The sequence below is a fragment of the Phacochoerus africanus genome, chromosome 1 (genome assembly GCF_016906955.1).
Source record: "Phacochoerus africanus isolate WHEZ1 chromosome 1, ROS_Pafr_v1, whole genome shotgun sequence".
NCBI classification, from domain to species: domain Eukaryota; kingdom Metazoa; phylum Chordata; class Mammalia; order Artiodactyla; family Suidae; genus Phacochoerus; species Phacochoerus africanus.
In genome coordinates, this window is record NC_062544.1 from 31,319,184 (window position 1) to 31,344,781 (window position 25,598).

Consider the following 25,598-nt stretch of genomic DNA (forward strand, 5'->3'; position numbering starts at 1 on the left):
TTCCTCTTAGTAATTTTCCGTGCACTGACCCCCACCCTGATCGTTGGCTATAATTTCCCACTTGGCCATGCTGTATTTGGAGTTGAGCCCAATCTCTCTTCCCCACTAACACCGCAGTACAAAGATCCTTAGACCTATCATGATGGTCCTGAATAAGCTCTGCCTTTCTCTCTTTAACCTTCAGTGTCACTGAAGGTTTTTTTCTTTAATAGAGCACAAGTTACAAACAGTGTCATAACTAGCAAAATTTGCCTTAAACTTCTTGTTAACATCATCAACTTTATTTTATTGAGTTTGTCAACACTAATCTAAAGCTGTTGATGCCCTTTCTGTTAAAATACATAAAGCTTGGAGTTCCCGTCGTGGCTCAGTGGTTAACAAATCCGACTGGGAACCATGAGGTTGCGGGGTTCGATCCCTGGCCTTGCTCAGTGGGTTAAGGATCCAGCGTTGCCATGAGCTGTGGTGTAGGTTGCAGACACAGCTCGGATCCAGTGTTGCTGTGGCTCTGGCGTAGGCCGGCAGCTACAGCTTCTGTTAGACCCATAGCCTGGGAATCTCCATATGCCACAGGAGCGGCCCAAGAAATGGCAAAAAGACAAAAAAAAAAATGCATAAAGCTTTTACATCAGCATTAAAGAAGTAGGACATAGAAGACAGCGAACTTTAAGACAAAGTATTGTAGCTAAGTTTCACTTACCATCAGTTTGAAGGGTGCTCTAGCTGATTTTTATGATGAGGTAAAGATCAGGGAGCAGTTTGATAAGACAGGATACAGAACCATGAGTCAGCTCTTCCAAATCAAATCTTTTCACAGTGACTTCATTATTTTATTTGAAACAATGGGAGTTCCAGGATCTTTGGCACATCTGGTCTCAAAAATAGTAAGGAAAGTATATTAGCCCCCTTTTAAAACTCTCTGTGTCAATGCCTCCCTCCACTCATGTGCATAGTTAAGTATGATTTCTTATATGTGTTCATGCAAAGAGAAGTATTAAAGCAACCCAGGTTTAAATGTCTTGAGTTTTCAACACAAAGAGTATTTGTACGCTTGTGAAGATTTAGTCAAGGTCACAGATAAGAGTTATTGTTATTTTCTGGGAACTTAGGGTAAAGCTATTATAAGACATACTTGACATTGGCTATGAAGTTCCACAGTTTTGAATCAAAACCGTCATGATTTTTAACACTGAAAAAATAGAAGGCTATTTAAAACCAGAGCCTGTTGTGGATCTAATATAACCAATCAACTGAATTTATACACATTTATTGAGCTTCTACTATGACTTTAAAAAGTGGAGATATGATCCCTGCCTTTAAGAAGGAACCACAGCCCATGGGAGTTCCCATTGTGGCTCAGCTGTAATGAACCCGACAAGTATCCATGAAGAGGTGGATTTGATCCATGGCCTTGCTCAGTGGGTTAAGGATCTGGTGTTGCTATGAGCTGTGGTGTAGGTCATAGATGTGGCTTGAATCCTGCATTGCTCTGGCTGTGGTGTAGGCTGGCAGCTACAGCTCCAATTTGACCCCTAGCCTGGGAACTTCCGTATGCCATGGATGCAGCCCTAAAAAAAAAAAAAAGAGAGAGAGAGAGAGGGACCACAGCCCAGGAAACCCCTCAGTCCCAGACCAACCAGGATGGTTGACCATGTTTGATGAACACCTAACAGCCACAGAACATTGGATAGGGCCTAATAAATAGTATCAACTTCTGAGACAATTGAGCAATAAAATAAGAAAGACAAATAGTTATCAAAATAGCTACTCTTTCCATTGATAAAGCTAGATCAGAAGACAAAGCTTTTTATCTATGGGCGGGTCTGCCCGATACTGAAGCGCAGAATGAGGTAGACTCCCACCTGGCTCGGGCAGTGCTAGAGGGAGCACGGGAGAAATCCCACTCTCTGTGAGCAGGTCTGCTGCCAAAAAGGAAAAAACAGGAGCCAACCTTGAATATCCACTTTCTTTTCCCCAAATGTACCAAGTAGAGAAGCCACTCCATCTTCCTTGGTGGTCAGGATGGTGACATTGTAAGTGAAAGGGGGAGCGGAAGAAAGTCCAGGCTGTCATTTTAACCACTCTTCCCTCACAAAGGCCATGTCAGCCAGAGGAAAAGGATTCCCATGTAGCGAGGAGTAAAGCACAAGAGTGTAGCACTGCAGCTCCAGGGTTGCAGGCACCCAGGATTTCAACCAAGGTCATCTCAAGGTGACAGGACTGGAATGGTTTTAGTTGGAGAAAGATGCATGAGCAGAAATGCATAGACTAGAACACAGAAAGTGGCAACTAGAACTTGAGAAGCTGAATGTGGCTACCTTAGCAAACTCTATTTCTGGAAGAGGGAGAGAGCTGTCAGGGCCTCTTAGCAACATTGTGTAGCCAGTTTCTCTTGTTTGTACCCGTAATAAACTGTCCCTCCTCCTTCACCAACCATCACCAGCACCACCAATGGTATATTTCACCATAAATTAAGGAATCAGCTTTCTGGTTTGTTTGCATCGTTTCTGTGGCCTCAGTTAACATACAGTGTCCCAGGGAGGAGAGATCCTCCATCAGCACATTGGACAAATCAGGTTCTTGGTCTGGAAGGCTGAAGAAGAGGCCTTGGACCGTCATGAATTCCCGTAGGATAAATGCCACCTGAAAGTCCTCTTGACAGCCAACCAACAGCCCTCTTAGAGGATGCTCTGCTGGACCGCATGAGACCAAGCGATGTTTTCTTCAAACTGACGTTAGTACAAAGGGCATGTGCAAGGAAATAAATTCCAGTTCTAGACCAAAAGGAGATTGATTATCAACTGCGCAACTGCAACCCGGAGGCAATGCTCTGGTATGTGACGGGCAGCGGGGAGAAGGGAAAGGAAGGGGAATTTACATACATTTTGTTTTATGGCCCCACCTATGGCACATGGTAATTCCCAGGCCAGGGGTTGAATCCAAGCCACATCTGTGGCAATGCCAGATCCTTTAGCCCACTGTGCTGGGCCAGGAATCACACCTGTACCTCTGCAGTGACTCCAGCCACTGCACTCTGATTCTTAACCCACTATGCTACAGTGGGAACTCTGACACCTACCTTGTTTTACCAGGTTCCGAATACTTATTTTAAATAAGAAAAGCCAGAGAACAGGCTTGGGGAGGGTAAGTTCATTGACCAGATTTAGGCAGCTAGTATTTTGGGGGATAGTAGTCAATCCCAGGCCTGTCTGTTCAAAGAGTAATAATAATAATGAGAGATGATTGGTACAAAAATAATAAAAGTGCCTTGGAATAAGACTTAGAAATTAGAATGCACAGTTTCCTAAGAGAGATGTTCTCTCTTCAAGTTCTTTTTCTTTTTCTTTTTTTTTTTTTTTTTTGGTCTTTTTGTCTTTTTAGGGCTGCACCCGTGGCTATGGAGGTTTCCAGGCTAGGGGGTCCAATTGGAGCTACAGCTGCCAGCATATGCCACAGCCACAGCCACACCAGACCCTTAACCCACTGAGTGAGGCCAGGGATCAAACCCGCAACCTCATGGTTCCTAGTTGGATTTGTTTCCGCTGTGCCGCGACAGAAACTCCCCTTTTTTTTTTTTGTAACATCAAATAGATGTATGCAGTTTGGAATCATCTTTTCAGTCCTGTGTGAAGGCAAAGAGGGAATCAGTTTCTCAATGACAAACTGTGGGATAAAAAATAGAGCCTCCTTCCCAACCCTTCCCCCGCCCCAGACCCAACATGTATTTGAACACGCAATGCACAGAGTCTTGGAGAGCTGATGGAGACTCAGTATTTGTATGAACTGGTCCAGCCCTTGTGGAATTTTGCTCTTGAATTCTGTAAAAGGATTAAATTCCAAATTAAAATCACGAGGCTGCTGCTTTTTAAACATTTACTTTCTATAAATAAATAGGTGCATTATTAACAAAAGGAAGATGCAATATTTACATTGCTTTTTTAAAGAGCCCCTGGCTGGAGCATGTCACCAGAACCCTCCTCCTTGGTGAGGGGATGAGATGAAATGAGTCACCTTTGGTGCAGATTCTGAGAACAGCGGCTTACCCTGAACTTGGAAGCCACCTTTGGTTAATGCCAGACTCCAGGCTGCTCCCGCATTTGGAGCTCTGACTCTCTTTATTGCTTGTCACTCATCAGTGTTCCTCAAAGTGTGGGCATCTGCCCACTTTGAGTTGTCTGGGATGAGTTTTCAGAATGCATCAGCCTTAAAAAGTTTGGGGGTAAATCTCAAGATTGGGAATCACTGCTTTAACCAAGGCAGCGTTTAATAGGAAAGCTGCCTCAAGCCTCACCCTTAACTCAAACTGCGAACCAACCCTTCAGCTTTCACTCCATAGGGCTGAGAATACCTTGTCTTGTGAGCACTGGGGAGGCACCAAAGGGTTAAAGCAGAGAAAAGATGTGATTGTAGAGTGAACCATAACAGATCAGTTCCAGCTATAGTGCGCAGAATAGACCGCGAGGACCAAGGAGACCAGACATAAGGCTGCGGTCCAGGTGAGGGAGGGTGCTGAGTTGACGTGGAGTGTGGTGGTGGGTGGATTTGAGAGACCCCCAGGGACAGGATGACAGAGCCTGGAGACTCATCACATGGAGGTGGGGAGGTCAGCAGGGGATGGAGAGAAAGAAATTACTTTTTTTTTTTTTTTAATTTTTGTCTTTTGTCTAAGGCTGCACCCATGGCACATGGAGGTTCCCAGGCTAGGGGTTGAATCAGAGCTACAGCTGCCGGCTTACACCACAGCCACAGCAACTCGGAATCCAAGCCCTGTCTGCTACCCATACCACAGGTCATAGCAACATGGGATCCTTAACCCACTGAGCGAGGCCAGGGATAGAACTGGCAGCCTCATGGTTCCTAGTCGGATTCGTTTCCGCTGCGCCATGACAGGAACTCCAGAAATTACTATGTTTGAACTTACTTTGAACTTACTGTGTTTGGAGTGACGTGCACTAACATGAGCCCACATATTACTGTAGAACTCAAATTATAACCCAGATGCTCTGATACTTAAAAGTTTTGGATATACTATACCTTGATTTTTATAAGATCAATTAAGTAACGGAGCTTTGTTTTATTTTACAGTTAGCAAAAGAATATTCTTTGATTTTATTTTTAGCTTGGGGAAGCTTGATAATATAAACTAAATTGAAACATCACATCTAGTTCCTACTGAAGTTGTTGATCTGATTAGGTTCTCTGAGAAGTTAAACAGCAAACCAAAACTTCAGCTTTCACTCCACAGAGCTGAGAATACTCCCATCTCCTAACCTGAAATTTGGAAGTAAGCACCATCTTTTAAAGTCACAAACAAATTTGTCTTATTCCCTCTACCCTAGAGCTTTCCAGGGACACATTATTTAGAGCTATTTAGTCCACAGGTGGGTGATACCGACCTGGAACTAGATGGATTTAAAGGGGGCAGAATGTAGCAATAGTTGCAGGACAAGAGGTACAATCTGATTACTTTCTTTTTCAGTTTTATTCTTTACATTTTATTGATTACAAAAATAATCAAAAATTATTATTCACCGGAGTTCCTGTCGTGGTGCAGTGGAAACGAATCGGACTAGGAACTATGAGGTTGCAAGTTCGATTCCTGGCCTCTATCAGTGGATTAAGGTTCCAGCATTTCCATGAACTGTGGTGTAGGTTGCAGACGTGGCTCAGCTCTGGCGTTGCTGTGGCTGTGGTATAGGCTGGCAGCTGTAGCTCTGATTCAACCCCTAGCCTGGGAACCTCCATATGCCGTGGGTGTGGCCCTAAAAGGCAAAAAAAAAATTATTATTCATTATTACAAATTCAAACAATCCAGGAAAGTGTGATACAGAAAGGGAAAATACCCTGCTCTCATGGCCTCAGAAATATCCAGACTAACAGTTTGGTGTATACTCTTCCAGATTACTGCAGTAGCATAGGATTAAGGTTGGGAGTTAGCCAGGCATTGGTGGAGGATCAGGCCCTCGGAGCATGTGTTCTTAGGCGGCACATTATAGAAGCTAGAGACTCAGAGGCTGCTAGAACAAGGCTTGTGAGGTGGGGACAGCAAGAGGGGTGAGGAAGGCAGGGTCTTGGAGAGTGTGGTGTGTGTGCATGCACCCATGCACACTTACACACTTGTGCACCTTTTAAAGAAACTGGATCCTACTATGCATTCTCTTCCAAAACTTGTTTTTTCACAGGGAGATCTTCCCACATCAGTTAAGTACAGTTACTTTAAAGATCATCCTTTTGAAAACAAGTATGGAGCACTACTCTTATTATTTGGATGTACAAAATTTGTTTAACTAAGCCACTATTGATGTGAGTAGTTTCCAGTTTTTGCTATTAAGAGTAAGTGAACATTAAGTAAAGATCCATGGAAGAATTTCTGATGGCTCTGTTTCTAGGACAGATAGTGGTAGGTCAACAGCTATGCGTGTTTAAAATTTTGCATTACTTACTATGTTCAAGATTGCCTATTCTCATACACCCTGGGCAGCACTGAAGGCTCTATATTTACTTGTTGCCACCCCAATGGGCAAAAAGTCTCATTTAAAATTTTAATTATTATTGAGATTGAACCCCTTTTTCAAACCTTTCTTGCCGGCAGGTATTTATTCTGTGTTATCAGTTCACACCTTTTGTATCTGATTAGTTTAGGTGAGTTGCACCCCTGGGCTAATAAAACTGTTACTGTAGAGTTTTGCAACTTCATTTAACTAGAGCATTTGCTGTGTTGGCAAAACAATGAAAATCCATGAGCTTCAGTATCTTGGAATCATTTATGCCTTTCACTTTTTCCTAAAATCACAGGGTACTACTTTTCTTTCATAAAGAGCCATATTTGCTCCTGCCCTTTTTCTATTGGCCTCTACTTCCTTAATCCATGAATGCCCAAACTCCTAATTTCTACCGATCAACTTAACCTTTTTAAAAAGGGACGTTTGAAAAGGACTTGGGGAATGCTTGGGTTCCATATCTTCGTTTTCCATTTGTGGATTTATGGTTTTCTGGGAAGGAGATACAGATTTTCTTTTGAATATGGCCTGTCTTCTTGTTTAGACCTCACAGCTCTCTATTAGCAATCAGGAGAACTTGGGCCACCAGGAATCCAAATTAGTCCACAAGTCCATTCCAACTAGCACTGGATTGAAACACATCAGACTTGTCTCAGCATTCGTCAAGCTTAGTCTGTAGCTGGACAAACTGAAAGAAGTAATTTATCTTAGGAACTGTGGCACAGACTGCTTTCCGATCATTGGGGTGGGAGCCATTGGAATCAGAGATTGGAATGTTTAGCGATCTTAGAATTAAGAATTTAGAGTGAAAATACCCTTTTGATGATATCTTCCTTTTATGAATGAGACCCAGATGGGTCACATGCGCTGTCCAAGCTTGCCCTGCCAGTGGGCAGCAGAGCCGAAGTGCAGGTCTCCTGACTGGCAGCCCAGTCTTTCTTTTTCTTCTAGGCTGCCTCCCCTTCTCAACAAATGGGAGGAAGAAATTTACTTAGAAGATTCATATATTATTCATTCCAAAGGTTACTTTAGTGGTCATCTGTCACAAGGAAGAAAGCTGAGTCTCAGAGAGATGAGATGACTTTCTTGGGGTCACAGGATGAGTGGGTATCACCAGTCAAAGGGCACAGGTGGCCTGTCTTGTTGCCAGAGAGAACTCTCTCCTCCAGGCCACCCAGGCATCCCCGACCAGGGATGGTCTGAGCCTTCAAGGCAGGGGGAACATTTTGAAAGTGTCACACTGTGGTGGCTGTTCTCGGAAATGCCTCCCTCCTGCCAGTGCTCTGCGAGAACATTGCTCTGTCCTTTAAAGTAGTCCAACCCTGCACCTTGTGTCTTACCCAAAGACGTAACTCTTGGGGTCCTATTGGTTTGCAACTTGTGGAATTATGTGTGCATTCAGTGGAGGTGTATTTATATTTTTCTAGTAGTAAAATATCTCACTGCTTCCCTCCCATTTAGATTAGGTTCTGTTTATAAGGAGTACCAATGTAAGGTAGCGTGAAACAGGGGATTTTATTGTAGGAACTGAGATAACTCCAACGATGGAGGCAACCTGAGGAACTGGTCAGCTCCAGGGACCCACTATTCTTGCCATCTCTTTTTCATGGCTTCCTGCTTCTCCTTATGCTTCTGCTCAGTTCTCCTCTTTACTAACTGGCTGGTCCAGCTTGTTTGATGTTTCTGAACTGTCTCAGCTGTGGCTTGCTCATGGCATTTGCCAGCATTTCTCCCCGAGACCATCGTTACACTCTTCTTTTTCTTTGCCAAAGGCTCCTTCTCTGCAGGTTTCCTAGTTCCAGCTCTCACAAGACAGAGGATGTGATTGGCTCAGCTTACCTTTTTGCACTCAGACGTGAGCCATAGTTACCCTCCAGACCATGGGATTGACTGCCCTTTAGTCTGGTGCCCGTCCCTCCACCAATCAGATGTGCCCAGAGAAGGATTCCATCACATGGCAAATCACCTGCCAAATGAAGGGTCTGTTGGTGGGTCAGTTTCTTTCAAAGGGGCTGAAGGATCGATCATCAGCACATCTAATGCATCTACTTTTTTAAAAAACTAAGATTCAGGTACCATGGAACTGAACTTGTTAATTGGCATTTTTTGTAAGTTTGAGGGGAAACTATAAAAATACGTTATTCAGTAGTTCTTTCAACGATCGATCAGTGAGTTGTGGCAATACCATAATTTCCCATCCATGGATTGGTTGGCTCTTTTCCAAGTATTTGTACTGGGTTCCACTCCTTTGAAACTGAAATTTCAGTGTGTTGCTGGCAGAGAATGAACCTGTGCATGCTGGCCTTTGAGCTCCGTCCTGAGAGAGTCTTGCGATCACTATGTTCTTGACCTGCACCCAAACCTTACTCTCATATGTAAACCATATTTTATGACCCAATGATAGAAATTAGTTGATTTGGGAGCTCGGGATGGTGCAGAGAGTCGGGCAGACATGTAGAGAAAAAGAAATTAATCTTTACTGAGCATCAGCTGCGAACCTGGTATGGACATTCTCATTTTACAGAAGAGGAAGCCGATGTTCAGAGAAGGTAAGATACCTGCCCAATGAGACACAGCAAGTGGGTAGCAGAGCTAGAATTTAACCCAGATTTACCTAAGTCCAAGTCCCTCTATTGTATCATACCTATTGGAGTTGGTGGGTGAGAAGGAGGTCAGGTGGAGGAAGATAGTCCAGTCGAGGAGAATGGAGGTCGTCCCAGCTAGAGGTTTGCAATAGAGATGGGCAAGTAGAACGTGGTCAGAGACTGTTGCCTGGGGTGGCAGATTCCTGTTGGAGATGGAAGGAGATTAAATGTCCGAGGCACCCAGATTCTTGCACAATATAAAGGCCAGCCTAGGGGGTAACTGACACTTTGGGAGGCCTTGCCGAGTCACTGAAGGCAAGCATGACGTGACTGAGGCAGCTGTTTAGACTAGAAGGGTTAGCCTGGAGACGGGTGTCAGAAGGATCGGATTAGGAAAAGACTCGAGGTGATTTAGGCATGCGTAGTTATGGGGGGCCCTGCAGTCTTAAGAAATGTTTCACTGCTGGTCATCGTTTCAAGCAGGACACCTTGTCAAGTCCTCTACCTCCTTATCTGCTCTGTGACATTCACAAGCTTGGAATTGTCAGTCCTGCAGGATCTGAGCTCTGCTATAAAGCATAGCCTTCAATGGATGGAGAGAAATGCTGTTATCTCTCATAATGTATCTTATTTGAAGCTTCCAAATGTTGTGCTTTTTTTTTTTTTTTTTTTTGATTTTTAAAAACAGAACCGCTCCAAAGGGTAGTGAGCACGGGAAGCTGAGGCTGTGGTCTAAATTTCCCCTGAAAGTCTTAACCACGAGTGAGATTTTGTATATGTATCAATCATACCATTTCCATGCTCAGTCTCTGTTCCTGTCACTCCAAGTGTGAGAAGAGATAGACGATTGAGATAAAAGAGAAGTTCCTAGGCTTTACCTTCTATTTCTCCTTTTTCTTTTCCATAGTAAAATTACCATGAAATTACTTGTAAGAAGTTTCAGGCAGTTGGGCAAAGCTACTCATGGATTTGTCTTGGGAGGAATGAAAATCAGCAAATTTTATCTTCTTTCCTATGTTTTGCAGCTATTGAGGCTATTTCTATAATTTGGGCATGCCCATAACATAAATAACGTTGGCCCTGAAACATAATCTTTCTGCCACTAGAGAGTAAGTATCAAGTTTGGAAATGGGTTAGTTTATCTATCTTCTTTTTCGTGAGAAGACTGAAGAGGGGAGTTTAACCCCTGAACCCTGAAGGGGCCAGTAATAATACAGGTGGAAACCCAGTGGGTAAAAATGGTGACAGGTTGAACTGCCTTTTCTTCGCTCTCCAGGCTGGACTTGGGGTCTCTCTTCCTTAACGTGGCAGAAGTGATAGAACAAAATTACAACCTTGACAAAACGGAGGAAGTAGTCCTCTGTACAGACGCTCAACGGGTGATCCTCCCAGCGCAGGGAAATGTTAATGAAGCCAAGTCGAAAACTGATGATGTGCTGCCCTCAATGTGTAACACACCATGTTAAGAGCGAATACAAGCATTTCTCCTTAGGTTCAGGGACGGAGAATTTGAGCAGTGTCCTGGTAACAGCCTGCATGGAAGCAGAGGTGAGTTGCTAAAATTTCAAATTCTCTGTAAGGACCCCCAGGGCATGCTCTTTCCTCATTGGTTTCTCGGCTGAGGGCTGAAGTCCACTCAGACATCCTCCAGTTTTGAAAGCACAGGCCATTAGATGTTTCAGACAACACGACATGCACGGATTCCTAAAAAGGCCACGTTTCCAGGGGACTGTGTGGATGTGAAAGCAGGCCCTGGCAGTCAGGTCACAGGACTTTAGTGTCAGGTGTGCATGAAGGCCGGATGCTGTGGATCCTTAAACCAGCACCTCGGTGGTCCAGTGGCTGGGATCACCATGTCCTCTTCTTGGCCCTGTCACTGCTGGGTTGGGGGAAATAATGGTAGAGTTTTAGGTGAGGATTGTGAGAAATGCTGTATATCCAATAGAATGGGAGTTGGCCGAGGCCAGCTTCACGCACAGCCTGAAGTTTTCCAGTTCTCACCCAGGGTGTCACGGTGGTCCCATCCATCTTTGCATCTCTGGGGATTCTGGGATCCAAGGCCAACTGGCTGTGGTGGGACGAATGAAGAGAGGTGTGTAAGCTCCCTGGAGCACGGGGGAGGGCTTTGGAATTCTTGGATAAAGAGAGGAGACTGTGTCTGTGCCAAGCTCTTGGCGGCAGAAGGGGTGCATGTGGGCCAAGCACTCTCTGAGGAGAAGGAGGGACAGACGCTCGTCCATCTCGAGGCATCTGTCTTTTATAGACAAGACACGCTTTTAAGCGCAGAACAAAAGGTTGTGTCCTCCTGCCCAGGGAACTAGCAAACTCCTCCACAGAGGCTGCCTCAAGGGGCCTTCGAAGTCCGTGTCCCTTAAGGGTCAGACAGTTCAAGGTCAGCTGAAAGAAGTGGATTTTCTTGGGGTGGGGCCTGGAGTACAACCCCTTCAGTTTTGAGAGAAACTGAGCAGTGCAGGGACTACAGGAGAATTGGGGATGGCAGTAAAGAATGAACGGATTTGTTGAGAAATGGAAGGCTGTGGAAGCAGTGGCGAATGACCCCTGGGGAAGGGAGGGACTTGGGGTTCAGAGTTACAGTAACACACCCACTTGGGAGCTCAGAGCCAAGTACTTCCATGCCCATCATCCATGCTTCAAATATCGCCAAGGCCTGTGTAGCTTGAAAAAATAAGGAATTCTCAATATTCAGTCAAATATTGGCCACTGAAAAAATGTCACCATTTTCATCAAAGTTTTGTGGTATGAAGGTCTTGGGAAGGTGGCACAAGCAAGGAATTGGTGTGGGTGGTATGCTGGCTGCTGAGGGTGGGGGACAGAGAAGGGAGTCTAAGATTAGCTCTTGGGGTCAGAGTTGTCCCCCTAATTGGAGCAGTGACCTGCATGCTTGACACCTTTAAATAACGTTAGAAGATCTGATTCGGGGTCCAGTGCTACTCCCTGAAGGTCTGTCCGACGCAGCAAAGAGCACCACGAGCACATTCTCGCTTCCCTCAGGTCAGTTCCTGAGAAGCTCTGCCTGCGTACCTCCTCAGTTTGGGGGAAGGAGGAGCCCCAACCTGGTCAAAATCAGCCTTCCTTCCCCAGAGCGCCTGTGACCTGAGACCAGGCAAGAACCACGACTGACCACAGGGGAGGTATGCCTTTACTGATACACATATGACCACTTGCGATAAGAGAATAGTGTTTACTTATTGCTTTATAATAAATTACCCCCCAACTGGGCCACTTAAAACAACACTAAACATTTGTCTCACGTGATTTCTGTAGTCAGGAGTCTAGGAGTGGCTCAGTCTCTCAAGAGTTTGCAATCGAGACGTCCACCAGGGCTTCAGTCATCTGAAGACTTTACTGGGGCTGGAGAATGGGTTTCCAGGACAGCTCACGCACATGGAAGGTTAGCCATAGGCAGGAAATCTAGTTCCTGGGCACAGGGACTTCTCCATAGGGCTGCTTCAGCTTAGGATGTCTAGCCATCCCCAGAGAGAGCAAGGCAGAAGCCTCAGTGATTTTTATGACTTAGTCCGGTAAGTCACACTGCCATGTCTCCAATATCTTGCTGGTCACATAGGCAGCCCTATTCAGTGTGAAGGGGACCACACAGGGTGGATACCAGGGGAAGTGAGAGTCACTGAGGCTAGCTACCATGAAGACCTACATCTACAGAGAGCTTACTGTGAGACAGGCACCTTGCTAAGCATTTTATATACAATAACCCCACAGGCTTCTTGTTTTCTTAGTATCCCCATTGTACAGATGAGAACACTGAGGCTTTGCAAGGATAAATGACATCCCAAGGTTTTTCCACGCCCAGCTTGCCCTTGATTTGCACCTCTAAGGAATGGCATTCAGGCCATGCTCTTCATTCAGCACACAAACCTCCTGGGTGCTACGCACTGTGTTAGGACCTGAGAATCCAAGAAAAGCAAGACCCGGGCCCTGAAGCATGTGAAAGAGTCACAGGCACAGAGACAGCACTGTATTTGAGGTGTCGTGGGGCTCAACCAAGGGAGTAATCGATTCTTTGTGGGTAGCAATGGGTCAGCTCGATGCTTGAGATGAGTCTTGAATGGGATCAGGCATATTCCCAGCTATGAACACATCACAACCTTCAGGCTTGGGAAGAGGAGTGTGAGCTCAACAATCCCTGCAAAATGTCCGTCTTCATCTGCCAGCTGTTAGCCTGAGTTTGGGGAAGCCCGATGACACTGTGTAATATGCTCTGCTGACTGGAACCATGGGCTCTGGAATCAGGAGACTTGGGTTTCATGCCTTGTTTTCCCACTCGCCTGCTGTGGTATCTCCAGGAAACTCTTACTGTACATATGCCTTGGTTTTAGCTTCTGTGAAATGAGTATAAAGTAATAATTCCTGACATCATGGGGGGAGGGTAGTTGTGAGGATCCACTAAGCTCAAAGATGGAAAACGCTGCCGAAAATGTCAAAGCTCTACTTTCAAGATGATCCCCAGTCAGGAGCTAGTTCTCCTGCAGCATATGTCTTACCTCTGCCCCCTGCCCTCCCCACCCCCTGCCCCCGACACAGAAGGGCTGTAATTTTTACTTCATTTTCATGGTTCACATTCAGCCCCGGGGATGTTTGGTGTACTAGGCTACCTCTGAAACAATTTAAAGACACTTCAGCTGTCCCAATGAAATCATGTTGCTGAAAATGTTGGATGATGTGGGCGAAGAGAAACCAATATAATCTTCACAAGCACGATGTGCCATCGTGCTTCGTGCAGCTCTTTCAGGGTGAATATCAGGCAGATGACACGTTCTGATTCTCGCTCTTGCCATGCACTTCATCGAGAAGCACATTCTCTTCCGGCGTGATAATTCTGTGGTTAACTAGCATCACTGCACGAGCAAATGAACAAGACTTTCATGTGAATAGCCATTCCATGCATGTGCAAACCACAGCGTGCAATTTCCCTGCAACGGGAGGAATCCCAGCTATTCCTACCCTGAACTGGACACTTAGGGGTGGGAGCCTCGGTAAAGGTCGCCACTACCTTCCCGTGTACACCCCTGGCCCCCACCACCATCATCTTAAAACAACAGCGTAGATATTGCAGGTGAGTTAAAGACCCATACTGATTATTTCATATGCATATGAATCGATGATATTATTTATATGAATAATAATACAGGATATGGTTCTCTTTTAGAATCCAGTCACTTTCGTTACACTGTGCTCCTGTTCCTACCTGCTCCTGGACCCTTGGGAAGCCAGCCCCACACTCCTGTAGACTCTCTCTCATCCCCTAGATGAGCCTTTTCATCTACCCCTTGGCATCCCGTCAATAGGACATCCTGACCTTGTACACACCTCGAAGTGTACCGGTAACTCTGCTCTAATATGTCAAGTTCTGAAAACATTTCCACTCTTCTGGCTCAGCCAGTTGTGGGGTGAAATTTGGGAAGCCTGGATTGGGAAGTGAAGATCACCTTGTTCTGTGGAAAGTGAAAGAGGAATTGAAGCGAGGAAGCTAACGCTCTTCCTTTGGTTCCAGCGCATCAACCTTCACCTCTCCCCGCAGCACCGCGATCACCAGCCATCAAGGCCACCTTGCCCGGTGCCTTTTTTTAAAAATATGGCTTTAAATGCTTCATCGTGGTTAGAAGACGACATGTAAGTATTACACGTCGTTCTTCAGGAACTACTTTTTAATGTGTTCTTTAAATTAACGTCCAGGAACATCTTAATGTGTGTATTGACTCAGGTACCCGCCACCTCCATCAGGATACAGAACAGTCTGTCACCCCAAATTCTCGTGCTGTCCCTGTCACACTCCCCCAACGCCAACTCCTGTCACCACGTGTCTGTCCTTTCTTTTCCAGAAAGCCATATAGATGGAATTGGACAGCATGTAACCTTCTGAAACAGTCTTCTTTCCCTCGGCATCGTGCTTTTGAGAGTCATTGATGATGTTGCATTTATCCACAGATTCTTCTTTTTTTATTGCTGAGCAGGGTTCTGTTGTCCTGCATATTTAACTTAGCATTTTACTGGCTAAAATGCTGATGAGTCCCTAGAGGAAAATGGCACTTGGGTAACCAAGTGAAGAAGTAGCTAAGGTTTATTCTTCAAATTCTGTGGTTCCTTGTCATAACCATGATAGAGTGATCTTCTAGAGGTAAAAAGGGATAGGAAGTTATTATTCCAGAGGCCCAAGTACCTCAAGCTTTCAAAAGCCCCCTCCATCCAGCATTTGCAGGCTATTAACATACTTCATCTGCAGGTTGCCCGGTGTGTTTGGCTGGCACTGACTAGTGCAGTGGTTCTCGTTGGGGGGGGGATGTTCCCCCTCAGGGAATATTTAGCCCATCTGGAGACATTTGGAGTTGTCACACTGGGGGAGTGCTACTGACCTCTAGTGTGTAGAGGCCAGGGATGCTGCTAAACATCCTACTGTGCACAGGACAGCACCTGGTCCAACATGTCACCAGGGCCAAGGTTGAGAAATCTTGATATGACATATCCCAGATGTCCCTTCAGAAAACGCGTTTAGTGTGTTTTGGGTTGGACCAAAGACTTCCACACAAAAGGCGTCGCCTTTTTGAGAAGAATCATTATCTCTCTCCAGATTTTAAATGGTAACCGAGGGAGTAAGAGTCATAAAGATGAAGATAGTGATTATTCAAGCTCGTGAAGAATTGTTCAAAACCCTTCCAACAACTCTCATATACCAAAAACACAGTTGTAACTTCAGACCACCATGGTTGGTTGGACCAATTCATGTTCTACTCTGCCTGCAAATCCCTTCACACGTATCTTTGCTTGGAGACCACCTCTTTAGGGATGATCATATTTTTAAAAAATGAAGTATCGTTGATTTTCAATATTATATTAGCATAGGGATTCAGCATTTGTACAGATTTTACTCTATTAGAAGTTATTACAAGATAACTGCTATAATTCCTTTGCTATACAAGATATTCTTGTTGCTTATCCGTTTTCTATAGTGTACTTTGAGTCTCTTAATCCCATACCCCTATCTTGCCTGTCCCTCCTCCCTCTCCCTTGTGGTAACTTCTAGTTTGTTTTCTGTATCTGCGAGTCTGTTTCTGTTTTGCCTGTACATCGTTTGTATAATTTTTTAGGTTCCACATGTAAGTGATATCATACGGCATCTGTCTCTCTCAGACTCACTTATTTCACTAAGCATAATATTCTCTAGGTCCACCCACATTGCTGCAAATGGCAGGATTGCATTCTTTTTTGTGGATGAGTAATTTTCCATTGTGCACATACACCACATCTCCTTTATCCATTGTCTGTTGATGGGTACTTGGGTTGCTTCCACGTCTTGACTAATGTAAGTAATTTTGCTATGAACATTGGGGTGCACATTATTTTCAAATTAGTGTTTTCATTTCTTTCTGGATACACGCCCAGGAGTAGTGCTGGAAGGATTCACCATCCTTAGTTGCCTGGGGCAGGCACCTTTCTTTATGGCTGCTTGACACCTGGCACTTACCTGTAATGTGATATTCTTCATAGAGCCTTTGAGTTTGTTGGTTTCGCATTGTCATTGGATCCTCTGCATAGAATCCTGGCACAAGTTGGTGCTCAAAAATTGTTGAATCAAGAAAAGCTTTTGCTGGATACATTTGGATACGCAGTCATCCATGTGTTCAATCATTTGATAAATAATTATGACGTATCTACTAAGTGCCAGGCAACATTCTGGGTGCTGGAGATACAGGAGTGAGCAAAAGAGATAACGGCTGTCCTCACAGGGCTTACATCCAGAGCAAGATTGACAAACATTTTCTTTTTTCTTTCTTTTTTTTTTTTTTTGTCTTTTTGCTATTTCTTTGGGCCGCTCCCGTGGCATATGGAAGTTCCCAGGCTAGGGGTCGAATCGGAGCTGTAGCCACTGGCCTACACCAGAGCCACAGCAACTCGGGATCTGAGCCGAGTCTGCAACCTACACCACAGCTCAGGGCAACGCCCGATCGTTAACCCACTGAGCAAGGGCAGGGACCGAACTTGCAACCTCACGGTTCCTAGTCGGATTCGTTAACCACTGAGCCACGACGGGAACTCTGACAAACGTTTTCTCTAGCGAGCCAGATAATAGATTCTTTGGGCTTTGCCAGCCACGCAGTCTCTGCTGCAGCTCTTCAACTCCGTAGCCATAGGGCAAGAGCTACCAAAGACAGTATGTGAATGAGTGAACATGACGGCATCCCAGTAAAACTTTACTTAACAAAAGTAGGCAGCAAGTCTGATTTGGCCCTCAGGCTAGTTTGTCAACCTGTTCCAGAGAGAAGACAAATGATAAACAAATAAATATACCATTCAAGTAGTGAGTGCTTTTTTTTTTTTTCTTTCCTCTCTTTTTCTCCCTAAGGCAGGAGAAGGGATGGAAAAGAGGCAAGGTAGAATTTCAACTCAGTGGTCAAGGAAGGCCTCCCTGAGATGACATGTGATCAGATGTCAGAACCAAGTGGGGGAGCAAACCAGAGGGAAGAGCCAGTGCAATGGCCCTGAAGTGGGAGCCTGCCTAGGCCCCTCTGGGAACAGTTGCAATGCCTGTGAGGCAGGAAGAATGCAAGTAAGGGACGAGTGTGGGAGCTGAGGTTGGAGAGCTCAGCAGGGCCAGGCTACATTACCATGGGGACTTGAAGTTGCTTCTCAGTGCAGTGGGAAGGCCTCGGAAGACGTGACACAGGGAATGCCGTGTTCTGAGTTTGTACCATCAAGCAGCAAGGGGCAGGGCGACTTGTCACAGCCCCCACCTGTCCACACAGCTGATCTGGGTGAGTTAGGAAAAGGTGCTTCCTCGGATTTCAGCCTGCCCTCGGCCACTTTGCATCCTTGGCTGAGGCACAGCTGCCCCGCTGCACATCAGGGCCCTTGGTCTTACATGCTGCTGGGGTTACTTAGGAAACACCCAAGCAGACGGCATTCTTGAGACTTTCTAGGACTTTGGTATATTTGGTATGGAAATGATTGTCATTAAGGCAGTGGCTCTGGGCTCCACCTGGGCAAAGGGAAGGGTGCCCATTTTTAGGGGTGCCCCTTTTCCCTTGAAAGGAGTCTCAGCCGGTTCCTGAGACCTATCACCCCTGGAACAAGCACTTCCCCTTCTTCCTCATTTTGAGGGAATGCAGAGCCGTGTAGGCGAGGAAAACAGGGCAGAAGAGCAGGGGTACCTCTCTAAGTTATGGAAACTTATGTGAGAGGAACCTTGTGGCGATAAAGATGGTTTTCGTTTCCTATTCTTTGTTGAACTACAGGTTGCCAGGAAAGCCCTGTCACATTTGCATGCAGGTTCAATTTCTCAAAATCTGGGCCACGACAGCCTCGTAACGGTGGGGGATGCGAACCAAAGGCTCGAACATCACCGCTGTGCCCTTGTTGCTGTCGGCAGGCAAATGTCTTTGGCCACTTGATGTGGTTCTATTGGACTTGACTGGAACCCGTCCAGTCAGGGGGGGCTGATGACTGGTTAGTTGGCTTTCTTTTCCATTTGACTTATTATTTCGAACAGGGAGTCTGATAGACAAGGTGAAGAAACGAAAGGCATTTTCGTCACCATTAAATACTGTAGGGCTCCGAAATAACCCCGCACAATCTCACCGTGGAGCAGCATCTTTTCCTTTTCCACGTGCCCTTGGAGGTTTGGATACCAGGGATGAAAATGTGCTTTCCAAACAGTGTGGACTTTACCGAAAAGTGTCATCAGCTGAGTCATCCCGAGTGTTGTGGTTCATTCTTTTCCCACGATTGTCTTCATCAGGTGTACAATTTTCCCTAATCACGCATGCGTGCACAGCCTTTGCCTTTCGACCCAGAGATCTGACTGAGCAGCTTCTGTTCAATAATCAATTTCTAGGAATGAGAAAAAAGTGGGATCAATTTAAACATAGATATGCCTCTGCCAGCTGCTCTGGACAAAGGTAGTTTGTTTGCCTCCACCTAAGGAAGGTGAAAGGGAGGGCGTATTATTGATTTGGTAATAATAAACATCTTTCAGACTCTAAGAGTGAGGGATGTCGTCTCAGAGCTGGACTTTAAACTTAGATCTGAAGTGGAGTTCCCGCCGTGGCGCAGTGGAAATGAATCCGACTAGGAACCATGAGGTTGCGGGTTCGATCCCTGGCCTCGCTCAGTGGGTCAAGGATCCGGCATTGCCGTGAGCTGTAATGTAGGTTGCAGAAGCAGCTCGGGTCCTGAGCTGCTGTGGCTGTGGTGTAGGCAGGCAGCTACAGCTCCAATTAAACCCCTAGCCTGGGAACCTCCATATGCTGAGGGATCGGTCCTAGAAAAGACAAATAAATAAATAAATAAACAAACAAACAAACTTAGATCTGAAGTTCCCCATTGTCAGGAGGAACCTGAGTGTCGGGCCTGGAAATGCTGAACTGGCAAACACACTTTCTTATTTTTTAACCTGTCCGCTCTGTTTTCCCAGCAAAATGGATGCTTGCTAAATATTTTCTGTTGAACAAAGTGGGAAAGTTACAATGTACCTTGGGTTGCAGTAAAAGACAGTTTTAGTTGGTTAGTCCTGCCCATGCCCCAACCTGAGGGGCTTGTGTCAAAGGCAGCATAAGATGCTCCGCCCGGGTGACAGATTTGGGGAAAAAAACGAGCAGCTCCAAGCCGGCCTTGTTCCCTTTCTACAGAATACGACCCAAGGGAAGCTGGGGAGGAAAGTCAGTTTGGGGGCTTATTTCATTAACTTGGCCTATTCAGAGCTTCTCCCTTGAAATAATAATTTCTGCAGGGAGAAAACAGGACTGAAAGCAAACCTCAAGTTTCTCCTAAGTTCCAGTAAAGCAGCCTCCATTCTGAGTCAGTGAGTGAAAGAGTAAAACACAGGAAGCCAAACTCCGTCACCAAAGAGCCTGAAAAAGGGGACCTAAAATCTTTTTTTTTTTTTTTAAAGAGAGAAGCATTAACAAAATGATGGGGAAGACACAAAATAGAAGAACAGAGAAAGAAGAAAGAGGAAGTAGAATTCAGGAGGAGAAAAAATCATGACATTGGTTTATTGAAACCTGAACAGAAGGCAAAATTGCACCCAGCCACCTCCAGCCCAGCAGGCTTATCAAAACCAACTCAGACACAGGGGGACTCTTACCTATTTGTCTCTGGATCTTCAGAATGGAGTCAGGAGAGGTGGCATTTGGAGGCAGCAGAGCTGTGCTGGTTACCTTCGTTTCCCCCTCTGCATCTACAGAGGTGTTTTGCACATAGAAGGATTTCAACAGAGTGAAATGATCACTAACTTTTAAGTTATATCTACTCTTGCAAAGTGAAATGTGGAGTTCAGATGTCTGGGGGGATAAAAAGGTGTTAAAAAAAGACCCAAATGGTCCACATGAATAAAAGATGATACATTTGGGCCAGACCCGTGGTCCACTGACTTTGGCATTTTGACTCTGAGACGGTAACAAAGGTGGGGGACGGGCAGGTGCATGGGAGCCCAGACCTGCCGTCCATCCCAGCTGTGTCCTGGTTGTCAGCTCTCAGCGGTGTCAGGACGGACCCTGTGTGAGTGAGCCTCATGCTGCTGCCCCTTTACTTGAGTCAGGTCACAGTAAGGTCGCCTCCCCCCGGGCGGTGCAGTAGGGCACTGCCTTCACATGGGCCTCCCCACACTCCCACCTCCGAGTGGGTTAGTCAGCTGACACAGAGAGATTTTGAGATTTTGTAGAGAGAGATTTTGTTCTGCCCACTCGGCTCCACACTCCTAGAGGAGTTTGACCAAATGGCCATCAGCCAGGTGTTCTGCGATTTTCTTCACTTTATAAGGGAGATGAATTGTAGACTATATGTGGCGAATAGCATCTACTATAGGATGTCCCCCCAAGCTTTTTATGGAACTGCTGTGCCTAAGCCATACCAACTCTGTGGGCCCCGTTTAGAGTAATGAACAGCTGGTTTCTTTCACCCCCATCAGTTGTCAGATATACAGTCACACAGAATCTCCAGGTCCTTTTGGTGGTTCCCAAGAGGTTACCTATTCAACACTTCTGAGCAAGGGTTCTCCTCTTCCTCTGCTCCTGGGCCCTGGTCTCTGGCAGGGATGTCTTTCACCACAATCCCAAGCCCAATCCCATTATAATAATTAGTACTGGTGAAGTCTCAGTTTACATTAAAGGGTTGTGATAATGTACATCACAAAGGTCAAGAGAAACTTGACCTTTGACCTATTCCTAGAAATGGGCAACGACAAATACCAAATACCAGAATCCCCCTCACTTAAATGGAGAAAGTTCCAAAACTTAGGACCTTCCTGATGGTGGCAGGAAGAGGTAGTCAGGTTGCTGTCATTTGATTGATTTGACTAGGGTAGAAAGACAATGGAAATAATTGTGCCTAATTCCTTTTCACTTCTCTCACATACCCAGGTGATTTCAGAAAAAAGACAAATAGTTCCTTGTTTTTCTTCTTAATTTAGGAGACTCTTTTCCAAGTGAGACAAGGACCAGCTGTTTACCTTTCAGGAAAAGTCAGATGATAGTTTTCTCATCAATCATCTAGTTGATGCAACACACACACTTGCACTGGTGTATTATCTGCAGAAGCTCATCCTCACTGTTTTCTCTCTTCTAAAAACATCCTTTCAACAGTGGATAATTTTTTAAAGGTTTTTGTGTTTTTGTTTTTTCCCTTTTTGGCTGCCCCAGAGCACATGGAGTTCCCAGCCAGGGATCAGATCTGAGCTTCAGCTGAGGGGCGACTCCAGATCCTTGACCCACTGTGCAGAGCAGGGGATGGAACCTGTGTCCCAGCTGCTCCAGAGACCCCACCAACCCCATTGTGCCATACTGGAAACTCCAATACTGGGCAGTTCTTAATATGAGTGAAGGCTATATTCTGTATCTTCTCTAAAGTCTGCTGATAGCTACCTTGGCTGTCTAGCCTGCAATGTGGGCTTCGGTTCTCTCTGAATTCCAGAAACGGAAGATGCAGCCGAACACTTGCACCTTTTAAAAATGGTGGCTCTTGGCGCCCTCTGCTGGCAACTCTTAAGTTCTTCAGCAGAGAGCAAAGCTTGAAGCTGGCCAGAGCCCTGAAAAAAATACCTAAAAGTTTGTGGTTGTGGGTGTGTGTAGAAATACTCATATATAAGTATTATATGTATGTAAGCATGTACATTTTAACCTTTTTTGCTCAGAAACCCCTTTGAGGTTTGGCCGAATTAACAGCATAAAACCACGTCTCCTGAAAAGGATACGCATGCGCACGTGCGAACCCACGCACTCAGGTGCCCCGAGCACACGCGCACCACACACACAGCCGCTGTTTGGGCAGGAATCCAGAGAGAGTTACAAACATGAGCTCTGGCGTCAGACTGCTGTTCTCACGCACTCCCCAGCATTATATCCATGGGCAGGTACCTTAACTTCTCTGAGCTGCAGTTTCGTCATCTGCCGAACTGGGGAACAGTCGCACATGGAGTTTTCCTGAGGATTAAATGAGATACTCTATACAAGTGCTTTGCATACGATCTGACAAGCGGTAAGTCTTATGTATTAGCTGTTTTTCCTTTATTTTATGAACTTTAGCTTATAAAGCCCTTTCATAGTTGTTGAATTCCCTGTCCCTGGAGCAGCGATGTGTCACAGAAATGATTCCGCTAATCTAAATTGGGAGTGACATTTCCCCCACCCTCTATGGTGTTATATGGGGGACAAACCCTCTGGTCTAGAAGCCTCGTGTTGAGTTGGTTGCCTAGTTTCTCGTGGCTTCTCAGTGAGCAGCATTCGTGCTGAATTATCTTTGGACGTGCCTGTGGCCATCCTGCCGCCGGCTATAACCAGAACATGCTCCTTTGACTACCTGATGTTAATCCAGTAATTTCCAGCCGTGAACCTGAAGGTCACCCTTAATCCTCTTGAACCCTAGTGGCTACATGATGTGTCCCCCTGGGGTGCAGTAGGATACACCAGGAGGTTCTGCTGCCTGGTTGCCAGGCATGTGACTTGCATTCGTGAATTCAAAATCAAATCCAGCTGTAGATAGCAGCCCCTGGTAGGGGGGAGGGAGGGTTGCTTCTTCCTTCTTGGTGATATCACTTGTAATTTGACACATGATCTTGCTGCCTGGGACTGAGGGAGGTTTGAGGGATTAGGTGATGCAGTGACGCTGGGCTCTTCTGGGTGAGCAGCTTGGCCTGACTTGGGGCGGGAGAGAGCTCTCTCTCAGGAAGGCGAGGGATGTAAGTATCATTAACCAGGCCATGCATGTCCCAGACAGGCCTGCAGGTGAAACCCTAGGTTGCCCTGATGCCTTCTAGGCTGACTCTGGTTCCTTGCACATTTTCCTCTCTGAACCTAATGAAATGAGGCCTTCTCCTATCCCAGCGCACCAGCCTTGCAGGGTTTCAGCTGCAGGGCAGCGATAGCAGCCAAGCGTGGTGTTCTTTTTCCCTCTGAGTCTTCTTCCCTCAACCCCGCCTTTGATCATGGTGGCCGAGGTGCCTGGGAGGCCTTTGGAAGCCACAGGCCTCAGAAGGATCCCCTGCGCAAGGCAGGCAACTGGGGGTGGGGTGGGTTCGAGGTTCTGCAGGGGTTTGACCCTCTTTCATTCGCACCTTGGAAGTTTCAGCTGGAACCCTTGTGCCCTTCCCCACTCCCCCTGCCCCCCAGTCGCTTCTGTCTCAGATTAGCTGAGTGCTTGGCCTTACGGGGGGAGGTGGGGGGAGGGAATCCATGGCGTCAGAACTGGAAGATAGAGGGGCTCAGACCCATGTGTTAATGCCCCCTTCTCATCAGCCCGGGCTTCCCCTTCACTGCCTCTGGGCTCTGTCAGATCTAAAACGGAGGTAGAAAAAGCAACTGGTTGTGACAAAGTTGTGAGGTCCTTAAGCATATCATGGTAGACAGTCCACAGTAACTAAAATCTGCCATTCATTCATTCTTTCAAAGAATATTAATGGCCCATGATGTGTACGGTGTTATGCTGCAAAGGCACTTTGGGGTCATAGAAGACAAAGGTCGAACACTTCATCCTTCAGGAGACCCTGGACACACTAAAAAGTTCGGTAACAACACAAGGCAACGTACTTTATGTGTCAAAATGAAGGACATAGATGACTGGTGCTGTGAAAGACCCAGAAAGGGTCCACTTCTTTGTGTGTGTGTGTGCGTGTGTGTGCACGCGTGCATGTGTGCATGCACATGCCACTTACTATCTCTGCCACAGGGCAATGTGAGTTACCCCCTGGACTTATCTGTCCCACTTGGGATCATGCGGTCATTTGTATGGTCATCCATGTACTGGAGCATCTGTTCCTCCTGCAGAATGCAAGTCCATGAGAACAGAGGGTATTTTTTAATCCCCTTCCTTTTAACTCCATGTTAAGAATAAAAAAATATTTCAATCAGAATGTCATCAACATTACTCGGTTTTTGTTCAGATATTTCTGAGGTAATGTCATTTAAGCCAGCCTCATTGCTTGATCCATTTTTTGTATGCAATACAGTCAAATAATTTCCTTTCAACATTTTTTTTTTAATTTTTGCTTCTCTGAACTATTTCCACTGGGATCAACTCAAAATGATTGGGTTCACTACACATTTTTTATGCATAATGCATATCCAATTTTATTAATTTAGCTACTACCATTGTGGTTTTTTAAATAGCTATTTTATCTACTAAGTTTAATTTTCCCAAGTCAAATTTGTAGGTAGAAATGTTATAACATAAATTTGAATCTTGGGTTAGTTTTGTTAAGCACTGTGCTATTTTGCCACCTGTTGGCTAATTTATGTGGATATGCATATAATTTGAAAACACTGAATAAATCTCCTTTTCATTGATCTTAAATCATAATGCCCTGAGGCTCCTGATTCATTGAATCCAGGGCAGGGCTTGGGGTTGAGGTGAGTCAGCATCGGAGTGAGGGGCCTGGTGAGTAGAGGCAAGTGGCAAAGGCACAGAGTTCAGCCTGGGAACTGGCGTGGCCTCAGCAGACACCTGCTCAGGAGTCCGAGGACAAAGCCATGCTCCCCTGCTTGTCCCTCTTCACAGCAGAGACCCCCTCCTGTGGTCCCAGAGACTAGACCTGAAGCCTGAGCCTCCCATGCACGTGAAGGAACACAAGCCTCCTCCAACAGCAGTGGTTAAAGCAGTCCTCAGACTAGCAACAGCAGCACCTGAGAATGTATTAGAAATGCACATTCTTGGGCCCTCCTCTGGGGCTACAGGTTCTGAAGCTCTGGAGGCGGCCCAGCAATCTGGGAGTGAACAGGCTCCGCAGGTGACTCTCATGCTTGCTAAAAGTCTGACAACCACTGCCTTAGCCTCAGCTGTCCTCCTGGCTAGGAAAAGACACAAGAGGAATATATCGGAAAGATCAAACATTTACCTTAAAAGGTGTCAAACTTAAAAATAGTCTTCCAGCAAGATCAAGTCTCCCATGAATTCCTCTACTGGCTTCTCAATATAGCCAGAGAATGAATAAGAAATTTTTGTTCATCTTGCCTACGTGAATTGTAGCAGCTAAAGCTTTACTGCCCCATTATAA

The 25,598-nt window shown here is 45.7% G+C and overlaps 1 long non-coding RNA gene across 5 annotated transcripts in view; it reads left to right on the forward strand.

The window, feature by feature from the left end:
- LOC125134129 (uncharacterized) overlaps positions 1–20,486 on the forward strand; it is a 46,372-nt gene extending 25,886 nt beyond the window's left edge. For 2 of the 5 annotated variants that reach the window (XR_007136580.1, XR_007136572.1), the window contains 5 exons: positions 10,362–10,633; positions 12,098–12,237; positions 12,841–14,177; positions 14,271–14,734; positions 20,007–20,486. This is a non-coding gene — a long non-coding RNA (uncharacterized LOC125134129). Of the gene's footprint in view, positions 1–9,786; positions 10,634–12,097; positions 12,238–12,840; positions 14,178–14,270; positions 14,735–20,006 lie in introns of those variants that run through there. The other 3 variants (XR_007136584.1, XR_007136569.1, XR_007136592.1) reach the window with 3 other exon arrangements.
- Positions 20,487–25,598: the final 5,112 nt, after the last annotated feature.